Source organism: Barbatula barbatula (assembly GCF_947034865.1).
Source record: "Barbatula barbatula genome assembly, chromosome: 15".
Lineage (NCBI taxonomy): Eukaryota > Metazoa > Chordata > Actinopteri > Cypriniformes > Nemacheilidae > Barbatula > Barbatula barbatula.
Window position 1 is genome coordinate 19,791,589 of NC_136778.1, and position 11,388 is coordinate 19,802,976.

Below are 11,388 nucleotides of genomic sequence, written 5' to 3' on the forward strand. Positions count from 1 at the left end.
TTGACTGTGCACGTGTGTTGAACTAGATCCTGTGGTTGTATGTGCATGCTTGTGCCTGTTAGGTGAACTAAGAATTAACTGTTAATTAACGGTTTATTCCTTATGGTCTCTTAGTATCTTTTTCTTTGTCAGCGTCCTTTGGTAAGAATGTCAAATTTGTTTAATAATGACACAAAATATTCGCATTAGGCCTGTTTTATGTCATGAAATACCATGTCAATAAGTCACTGGTTGTTCTTTATCTGCTTACCTTCATATGATTTCAATTACATACTGTATTTGGTCAGTGTTTCTTCAAAGTACATAAGTCAATAAGTGCGCAGTAAATACGTTTGTCACTGTCATCCTTATCCAGAGGAAAAATGTATTGCTTATTGGTTGCTTTTCTAAGCTTTGGAGTGATTCTCATATGTTTCTTCATTTAGTGTCATCAGTTTGTAAGATCTTTCTCTTACAACACCTTAAGAGAACCCGAAATAGACATAAATTAAATATGAGATCTCCAATGAAGCTTTAGAGGAGATAAATTCAAGTAGAAATGTTATGTGAGAATAAGCATCAGTCAAGCTAATGCAGACCACTTGGAAAACGTTAAAAGGGCTTGACACGGCAATATGCTAAATACAAAAATGCTTTGAACAGCTTTAGTGCGTGTTCGCGTGGTGTATTTTTGAGCAAACCAGACCGAAGACTAACAACTCGGATCAGAAATAGAGCTGACATTTGTCATTAGGAAACTGTATTGCGCTGCGCCTTCATTTCTTTTGCGCAATTCGCCAGAGATGCGGTGAATAGCATTGCAGTCAATACTAGCGGATCCACAATTATTAGGCTATCGTAATCATTCTTTTCTTCAAATCCTCTGTTCACAACTGAAAGCCCAAATCAGAAATCCCTTGATGGAGTAGCGGGCCAAATACAGCATCAGGATTCTATCTAACATTACCGACTCCCGAGGGAACGTGCAAAGCTGCAGGCGGAACGCACGTCGATGATGTTTACCTTCGGATTTAGTCAGGTTGGAATATAATTACCACCGAGTCAGGTCAGACTCCGGTGTAAGGTCTTTCTTTAAAAAAAAAATTAATTTATACACGTCGGGTTCGCGTAAGACTTGATTTGGGTCATTTCGGGTCTGGTACAGATCTTTTGGACTGCAAATTTGGATTTCTCATTACTCTGAAAACTTTACAAATATTTGGGATGCAAAAGCTAGGCCCACGAATTTGCAATATATGCCTGAAGGCTAGACATTTTTAGCATTATAACAAAACTAAAATAACAATGGATTTTTTTTATGTCAGTACGCTCACTGATAAAAGGACAACTGGACGGAAACAGCCAGAAGACATTAATATTTGCTTTGTCGATTACAAAACAGGATGGAAACATGGCAAACTAATGTATTTGTGAAATACACGGTGCATCTATGCAAATCCAATTACAACGCAATTTGGATCAAAAGCTCAGACAGATAGGTTTGGAGAAACAAGCACATGGATATTCAAGACAGCATACCAAATGTAAGAAACATTGTTTCTAAAGTAGAACAGTAAAGACATTTTTTAGCTGAAATAGTGGTCTTTGGTCATTCATACAATGCAAGTGTCATATGTCTTTGAAAAAAATAGCAGACACATGCAATACAAAGTGTTCCCAGCGACTCCAGGGGCCATTTATTCAAAAGTAGTCCGACTGGATTTTGGCAAATCTTAAAAAATGGTTGTTCAAAAGCAAAAAATGGATTGTGGATTTGCAAATGCAAAGGTTTTGATCAGGATCAAATAGTGTTAATTAACGTCTTATAAAGCGAATCACAAAATCTACAAGAAACTCAACATGTGGGGGCGGGGGTCTTTGAGGCCTTTGCGAGTCATAATATGCCCCTTGTTTTAACTAACTTAAGTCAAAGCTTAAGGCTATTTTTAAGAGTATTTCTGAGAAATTTTATACAAATGCTCCCAGATCTAACTAACTCCCAGCATGCACTGCTGTTCCACACAAACTCTCTGCTAATCATGTGAGGGGGCACTAAAGTCCCGAGGGTGTGTTGCATTCAGCTGGACACAGGCATTCCCTCACACACAGATGCTTACTGTGTAATAGTGAAAGGGCAACTCAGGCCATAGGCAACAGGAGAAATTCAAGTGAATGCTATTTACTGACCGATAGCAGAACAGAGGGACATTCTCTGCTAATAGCACAAAGCTGAACTGTTGCCTGCAAACAATACACACACACACCCACATAAATGTATAATTGACCTAAAAGACATTTCATGACATCTATTATGCACAAAGAACCTCCAGAGTCTCAACAACAAAACATGCACAGATGAGTTTTGTTTGGGTGTGTAGAATCTAAACACTTGACTTAGCTGACCTCTTTGATTCATAAGAGATACACCATACACCAAAAAGCATAAGAAAAACCCACTATGTCTGAAATAATTCCACGGATGCTCAATTGGAGGCAATGTTGCATTACCAAATACTGTATTACTACATCTTGGCACTGCAGGTGTTTTACATTCTAATCACCTCATGCTGAAGCACTTTAGCATCCTTCAATAGTATCCGGACTAGTTTACAACTAGCTACATGAATAATAACAAATTCATATCTTAACAAAAATATGAATGAGACATAATCATCTGGAAAGATGTAAAATAAGGAGGAAAAATTGGAGCGACTTTGTTACAGTACATTACCTAAAAAAGCTGTGTGCTCTTTGCGTAAAGTCATTGGGCATTGAAATTTTATCTAATTGCTATTCTGATTTCATCAGATCATTGCACAAAAAAGCTAAAGTGGGACATTTTTGGTTACACTATATATTAAGGTACACAAATTCATTATGAACTACTTGCTTATTAACATGCATATTGGTTAAATGTATAAAGCACATACAGTCAAACCAAAATTTATTCAGAAACCTTCAACACTTCTCACATTATCACAATTTATACGTTACTGTTATTAAGTACAGACTAACAACCAGTCAATAGCAGCATTACTGATAAATGTTCCTACGATCAATATTTAATGGTCTTTCAAACTATGCAAGAACTTGCAATCCTCTCTGACAATTTAAAACAGGTGCATTCAAAGAACTTAAATAGCCAGATTGTGATTATCGCAATAAAACCTTAAAAAAATACATGTTACGTGTTTATCTGACCAATCAATAACTGTCTATGTTTATGTCTAATAAAAGCAAAAATACTTTCATGGTGTTCATTTTCTTCCTTACTTACTTCAGCTTTAATCCCCCTAGTAGTAGTAGCATGGCCCCTTGAGTGCCAAAACATTCAGCAAAATGGTTGCTTTCAATAGGAGAAACAAAGAAACCGCAATTAAAACACACAACTTTTTGCTGGAATTAAAAGCAGTTGCGACAAAAGGAACCACATTTAAGTGTTGCACGGATTGCGTTTTAAATTTTTTTTACAAAGAAAAGTTTTAAATAAACATTTTTTACTAGAGCAAAGACTGTTTAGTGGTTTAAGTTAACTGAATCTTACAAGATTTAAATCGGTCTTCTTAATGTTTACGGTGTTGACAATACGTTAATCTTTAAATTTGTATGAAGTACATCTGCTTAGAGTGTTAAAAGAAGGGAATCTCTCCCAACGCTGGGAAAACTTTATATTTACCTTTACATATAAAGGTGTTGAAAGTTGGTACTAAAGTTGGTATAAATATAAACTTGTGATATAATATAATATAAAACATGCAAATATTTGTTTATTACACATAAAGCTTAATATTTGTTTCAGTAAATTGTTGCAATCCATTTGACTATTTTCTATATTTCGGAAGTCTTTAAAAAGAAATCTCAAACTTAATGCTCAAACTGTTTGTCAATCGCACAAAAACTGTCTCCCGTTTTAAATAGTGTACAAATAGCGATAAACACAGCCACTCAGTGGGCGTGACTCGCTTGACTTTCCTGTGTGGTGACATCACGTTAATACCCTCTAGTTTCTAGGCTAGTCTCAGCACACCTTTCTAGAAACACTTCAACACATTCAACGTCATCATCTGATTGGTTGAAATTTACAGGTTTTCCGGGAGATGTGCGTCTCATTCTTCAACAGTCCGCCATGAAGTCAACCTACAAAGTCCTCTTTGTAGCCATCTCAGTTTGTAATTGCTACTGCAGGTGATGCACAGAGGCAGATGATATAACAAAACAAATAAGAACATAAATAGACACAAATAGCACAAATGGAGAATGTGTTGAAGTGTTTTGATATTATTTTGGGTGCTGGGTCATTTCCAACACTGCCGGGAGTCTCCAGCTTTGATTTTTCTCATGGAAACTCCCGTAATGCGAACCGGACAGAAGATCACTGAACACTGGTCCTAAATGCTGACAAATTTGGTCATAAATCATTGTACATCATGCATCTTTATATACTAAATGCAAAGCTTTGCCATCGGCTTCACTTATCCGTGTTAATTCGTGCCACATGAAATACAGATGCGGGGAGGTAATTTCTAAATCACACGAGGTACCCAGATAAAACTAATCCCGTGTGAATAGGGCCTAAATTACATTTATCATAAGGAACATAACAAAGAGAGAAAGAACAACCAATGAAATGGTACCCCTCTGTATTAACACAAAAAGTGAGCTACAGATTTTGTGTTATCTATTGAAATGTCTTACCTGTTCAGAAGAAAATAATAGCCATTAAGCCATAAATAATACTAAAAGTTGAAAAACATCCTACCCAACAGTTGTGAGTACATGCCAGTTACTCAAAGCATCCACGCACTGGCTAGCAGTCGGATCCTCTTTGTTCAGTGTACGAATGTGACGAAATGACATATAGACAAAAGACACCAAATAAGGTTCTCCGGGAAAGACGACTCGACAGGGCAGATTACAAACAATTATTACAAGCTTTACTTGGTGAATCCTGCAAGAGTAGTGACACAGTTCTAAACACTGTTCTTTCATGTACTTGCTCATTAATTGATTATTGACTCAAAATAACTTAAGTTATTCCCACCTTAAAGGGGCAGCAGCATAATAAAGATATCTGTTGATAATGTTCATCAAACAACAAAGGATGGGCCCAAAAACACTCACTTATGTGCTCTCTTATATGAGTTACTCACAACCAATAAAGGAAGAAAGTAGCTTTAAGAAATATGTGCTTTAAATATGGTAGAGTGTTGACAGAAAGTCTACGTGCTGGGCGATATAACGGTTCATACCAAATACTGGTGTGTATTTTTGTTATGATATGAAAACTGGTGTATGTAGCTTAAACAACTGTTTTAGTGGGGTCGCTTTTCACTGTTGCACTATGACATTCATTCACACAGAATGCATCTTTCCATACCGCAGCACTACTGTATTATAATTGTGCTTAACGGAGGCGTTTGGATGTTCGCGTGCATCTCATGCATGAGCGGTAACGTAACATATTCCGTTTGTGACGCAATGGGAACAGCAGATGACTGTAGCACAGGTTTAGAAATTGCAAGTTTGCATTAAGTTATATTAAATACACTCACAAGCCAACATCTTGAAAAAGCAAGTGTTCCCCTCATACCTGCTCAATAAGCATATAACATAATGTGTTTCTAGTTTTTACTGTTTCTCTGTATGCTATAATGAGAAATAAGGGTCAGTAGAGGAAGGATGATGTGCAGCATGATGAGATTGCTAAATATGTTTTCAGGAAATTACGAACCCATTGTGACTATGTAAAACAAAGCAGACATCACATGCATGTTTTAATGGTATTGATTGTATTCAACTATTCAGACAGACCATGGTATTAATTTTCGGGTGGGTGCTCCTAATTCGAAGATAAACACATAGATATTGTGTTACCAATAAAAAAAGTTAATTCTGAGCGCTGTTCTCGATTTATTCGCATAAATATTATGTATGAAAGTTACCTTTGCATGCTATTCAGTTGTTAAAGAAGTCTAAACTTCGCAGTTATTAAAGGGGAAGGGGATTGTTGTTTGTAAAATTTGCACATTTAAAAGGTTCTGTATTTTGACTGCAACTGTCATTCATCCTGATTCCTTCCTATCCTCATGAGTGCCACCTCTTTATAAACAGCATCATTTTGTGGGACGTACAAGCCTATAAAATACTAGTGTGGAATTTTTCTACAATATTCCATTTTAAGTCAATCAACTGCAGAATTTCCACTCTCAATCAGAGGAAAATGTGGTTAAAAAAATACCATCATGTCAGTGTTAATATATTGAACTATTATTATTGGCTGTAGAAGCAAACTGGTCAAGTGGTGTAACTGGTTAGTGCCAATTGGAGTAACAAGTATTTTTCTTAAAAATATCATTATAAAAAGGAAAGATAATATGTAATAAAAGAGAAGCATCTAGTGTAGTGTGTTAATGTCATGATTCTGCTGCATCATGTCATGTTTCTCTTAGTGTAGTGGCAGGATCATGACAGAACCTCATGTTTAATGTGGAGAGAGGCAATTATTGTTGTAATTGCCTTCCATACGCTCTCTCTAGGTCTCGTCTCTTTTCCCATCCTCTCGTTATTGATTAATGCCCTACACCTGTTTCTCTCTTGATTTGCTCCCTTACTTAATGCCCTTGTGTCTTCTGTCTTGTGCTGGTTCATTGTGATTTGGTTGGTGAGTTCATGTCTTGTCAGTTTAGTTATTTGTAGTTCATGTTTAAAGTTTATTGTAGTCTTGTTTAAGTGTAGTTAGTTTTAGTCCTGTCTTGTTATGGTACCCATGTCATGTTTTGTTATGTTACCCCCACGTGGGTCTATGTTTTATTATTTATTATTAAAATATGTTAACCCCTTACCCGCTGTCTGCACCTGGGTCCTCTCTCCGTGTCTCACCACGAGAATCATGACAGTTAATAAGGTTTTTAGCCATCTTTACATAATTATTTGAAATAATATTTTCCCCTACCATTCCCTTAGGGGGACGCCCCGCCCCGCCCCTCCAACAGCTATCCCCCTTTGAAGATCCAATTAATTGTATTTCCTATACAGCACCAGATCACAAGAGAAGTCATTTAAGGTAACCTTTCCTGTATAGAACATATCATTACCTTGTTCTTTTATAAAACAAACTAAATAGCATTATGGTATTTATCTTATTTACATGGCAGCATTTCAATTCTGGCTCGCGCAACAATTCTCTGCTCTCTGCATCAGGTTCCGCCCGATGCGCGCCCATACACAGGAAAGCACACTCCCACCAGTGGACAGAAACGCGTGTGGGAAAATATGTTTTATCAAACCCCTAAAAAGCAAGCAGATACAAATATTTGCATTTTAAACGTTCCCAGGATTGTAAAAATGCCCACTTTCCTTCTGCTCCGAGCCTAAGTACAGCGTGTCTACATAACTGAGATGTACACATCAGGCGCACTCATTTATGTTGATTATGTTTTTGTCGCTATATCTTCTAATATCTTTATTTAGCGCCAAACGTGCTCCATTTGAACCCTTTTAAGAGCATTTCATAATAAATCATGTTTTAAGCAGAGATTATTTAGAATCAGTTCTAGTATGAATGGCATAAGGCCTACTTGTTAGTAACTTTGTAAGTACTTCTTCTCATGATAAATTCATTTCAGTTGTCACATTTTGTTGTCAGTAGTCTTTTTTATATTAAAATAGGCCACTAGGACTTCTCTTTAGCACCAGAGCCTGCACCACATTTTCTCAGTTACCAATTCTTTCTATGTTTAATATATAATGTGGTTATCAGAATATAAAATAAATGGCCGGATAAAACATTAGATATTAACTTTGTATACACAGATTCGACTGGGCTCAAATGATTAAATATTATTAATTTTTTTATTTTTAATTAAGTACTGTCTGGACCCTTATTTAGAAAAAAATTTCAGTATATGTCGTAATTAAAGTTGCAAAAACAGAGTAAATGTTATCTTTACATATTAATACAATTATTTTCGTGTGATATTTTAAAATATTTATTTTATAATCTACGGCACCAAAAGGGGGAAAATGATAGCATACGCCTAGCTCTTTGGGATGGGTCTCATTTCCGAACAAATCATGAAACAAAAGGGGCAAAACAGGATGGACAATATAGAAAATACAAGATATTTTTACTTCAATAATCCTCAAAACTGCGTATGCAATAACACCTCAGAATGTCATCTATGTTTCCACTGTTCTATGTTTCCACGGTTCTGGAGGCTGCTGTTGTGTCCAGCTGCTTCATGCATCAACAACAAGTGATGAACGTTATAATGCAAGTCATAATTCCTCTTTTATGCAAAGCACTGAGATTGATTTCAGCAAGCAACCCACAAGTCCAGTTAATACCAGAGGACACTAAAAACCTCTAAAAAACATTCTGCAGTAAATGATCAGTTAATTACAGACTTAAACATGTGAGATACAAACGGCTTCTTGTGGTCGTGGAGAATGTGACTAAGTTTCCTGGAGGTGGTTTTAAACATCGAAAAAGAAACAATGAGGGAGACAACTGTCATAAAAAAAAGCAAGCGATTACAGCAGCGAACACCAACACAGCGTTTGGTTGACCACCGAAAAATTGGTTCGCAAAAGTAGTTACAATTATTGCACTTACCAAACAAAACTTTGAGTGACAAAAAAAGGCATGAATAATTCTAAATCACCAGCTAAAGAACCTGACTTAATAGACAGCAGTGTGCACACGTGACAGCATATGTGCTTGAATAGACCATTAAAGTGGAACAAAGATCAGCCTAGCCTCAGTCTCAGATGTCTCGCACACAGACCGCTGGCTAAACGTCTAATGTATTCGTCTGATGCACTTAACTGGAAACACTTCAGCAGTTCGGAAGTCATCCTCCGATTGGTTGAATTCTACAGGATCTCTAGGAGACGTGCATGTCTGTGAAGTCTGTAAAAACCCAAAGACTTTTACAAAAGATAAATAACTATTAACCTAATGGACCCCCTACTAAGACAGCACTTTGGGCAATAAAGATATGTGCTGGGTATTTTCAAAGATCATGTATTTCCAGTGTTTCCACTAGAATTTTGTGAAACTGGCGCTTGATGATGTCACAGCTCTCGGCTCAACCAATGGCCGTCCTGTGCACTGTCAACCATACTGTTGATTGGCTACAAGTTTGTTTTGGTACTCGGCCTGACTTTGTCTAAACAAGCGTAATTTGGAAAACACCCCGCCGTTCACATATTATTTGTAGTTAGTGGCTATATAACTATTTAACTATTTATATTTTATATTTACATTGATATTGTATTGTTTTGTTTAATATTTTTTATTAAATAAATAATTTGTTGAATAAGTCATGTAACTTAGTAGCACTTAAGTTAAGCCAAGTAACGGTTCCTCTACTTGTAACCCAAAATAATACTGACAACACATACTTATGACTTGCTAGCTAATGTTATTTACTTGTATTTCTTTCGCTTGTTTTCAGAAGCTAAGTTTGGGCCACAAAAGTGTGCATGCGCAGTAACCTTTGTAACTGCGCATGTTGTTGCTTTAAAAAAAGGCCAATTGGATTCTATACTGCCTAAATATGCTGTCTAGATAGATATCACAATTGGTTTAGAGACACACCTGAACCTGCTGAATGATGTACAGAAAGACTTGTTGAAGTTGCGGTCTTAAAATATGATTGGAAGCCTGAGACAGGTGGAGTTACGGGGAGAGAGACTTCTTCAGGAGTCCATTGATTGAACATATTCATGTATATTCAGTATATTTGCAACACATTGGATGGCAAACATCCATGACAAGTGTAGTAGAATTCACAATTTATAAACAGTTCGTATATTTTAGTTTCTTTTTATGGATATTGTAATATGTTTTATTACTGTGTAATGTGCAACATGTAGCCAACACATTACGAATACATTTATCATATTTTATAAACTAGTGTAATATTTTAATTAATTCATCTGTATATTTTTTTATCTATGATAAGTATATTTTAAAGTGTCTGTAAGTTGGTTTTAAGTACATTACAAGTAAAAAAATTAGAAACAGAGATAGTATGTTCAAAACCTATTTTAGTCCAAATTCGTGTTGTCTACAGAAAGCACAATTGAGTATGCTTAGACGTTCTCAATCTTCTCTTAAGAAGTATTCAAGACTAATTGAACAATACTAATGTTGTGTGAAAATAGGGCACTTTAAGAAGTGCAGTAAGTGTACTTAAAGAGTGTTTTAGTGTTCTTTCTTTTCACCTGGGACATCACGAGTACCTAACATAGTATCATGTAAACATACAAGAAGCTCACAGACAAGGACTGAAAGCCACATCCCAATCTTTATGCTGGACCAGAGCAGACCAGGTACATGTACTATAAATAACTACACATGTGCTGTAAGAAGTACATAACAATATACATGACACTTTTATAACCACCCACACATCATCCCTGTGTTAGCCCAATTTTTAAACAATAGCGTAAATAGAGCCGTTTAAAGCTGAAGGAGAGCGGGTTTGGGCCGTGGAGGCACACTGCAGATTTGTGCCGAAACAGCAGATTAATAAGGTAAGCAGCATGAGGAAACTACATCTCATCTAAAAATATCTGTAACATTAAAAGACACATTGTGTCTGAAGTGTGTCATCAAATCACGGCATGATACAAAATTGTCGACGTACCAAATTCAGACATACCAAATCACGTCTGCTTTTTAGCGCACATCACTTCCCCATCTTCATATACAGACTGAGAACACAAGTATGTATATACAGAAAAGAATACTACGCATTGTAATCCATGGATGGCGAGCATGCTCCCATTACGAATGAACTACAATGACCAGCACAAATAATCATAATCAACCTACCACGATACGTCTCGTCTAAGCGTATTCCATGGTGCAGAAAGCAAATATAAAGCTCCAAGTGATGGTGTAAATAATAACTGGCAATCAATGAAAGGCGAGTGAATATAGCGTTTTCAGCAGGGTATGGTTTCCTCCTCCAAGCAGCTCGCTAACTGCTTAAAGCAGACGATGGTGGCGCAGCGGCCACATAATGAACTCAACGGAGCTGCGCTTTGATTGACAGCTCCTTCGACCAATAGACGATCCCGCCTTCCATTTAGGGCGGGCCAAACACACTCAATCCCCACCCAGGGGTATGTAAACATGGAAGGCAAGAAACTGAACAGACACACGTTACATTAAGTTTAGCATACAAGTCCACGAGAAGTAACAAGTGGTGACACAAATGATGTGCTTTATAAATGTGTGTGCACAGTAAAGAGATAATTTAAGAAATTATTTAAAGAACACCGTGTTTAAAAATATTTGAGCAAGTTTCTAAATTAAATGTGACCGGTTGAATTCTTTAAAATAATATTTTTGTAATGTTTTCCACTAATACAATGATGTCAGAGATGTAACATTTC

General features: G+C 36.5%; 1 protein-coding gene across 3 annotated transcripts in view; it reads right to left on the reverse strand.

Annotated features, from left to right (window-relative positions):
- fynb (FYN proto-oncogene, Src family tyrosine kinase b) overlaps positions 1–11,107 on the reverse strand; it is a 48,658-nt gene extending 37,551 nt beyond the window's left edge. For 2 of the 3 annotated variants that reach the window (XM_079473981.1, XM_079473980.1), the window contains exon 1: positions 10,823–11,033. The gene's annotated coding sequence lies outside the window, so the exon portion shown is untranslated. Of the gene's footprint in view, positions 1–10,822 lie in introns of all 3 variants that reach the window. The other variant, XM_079473979.1, reaches the window with a different exon arrangement.
- Positions 11,108–11,388: the final 281 nt, after the last annotated feature.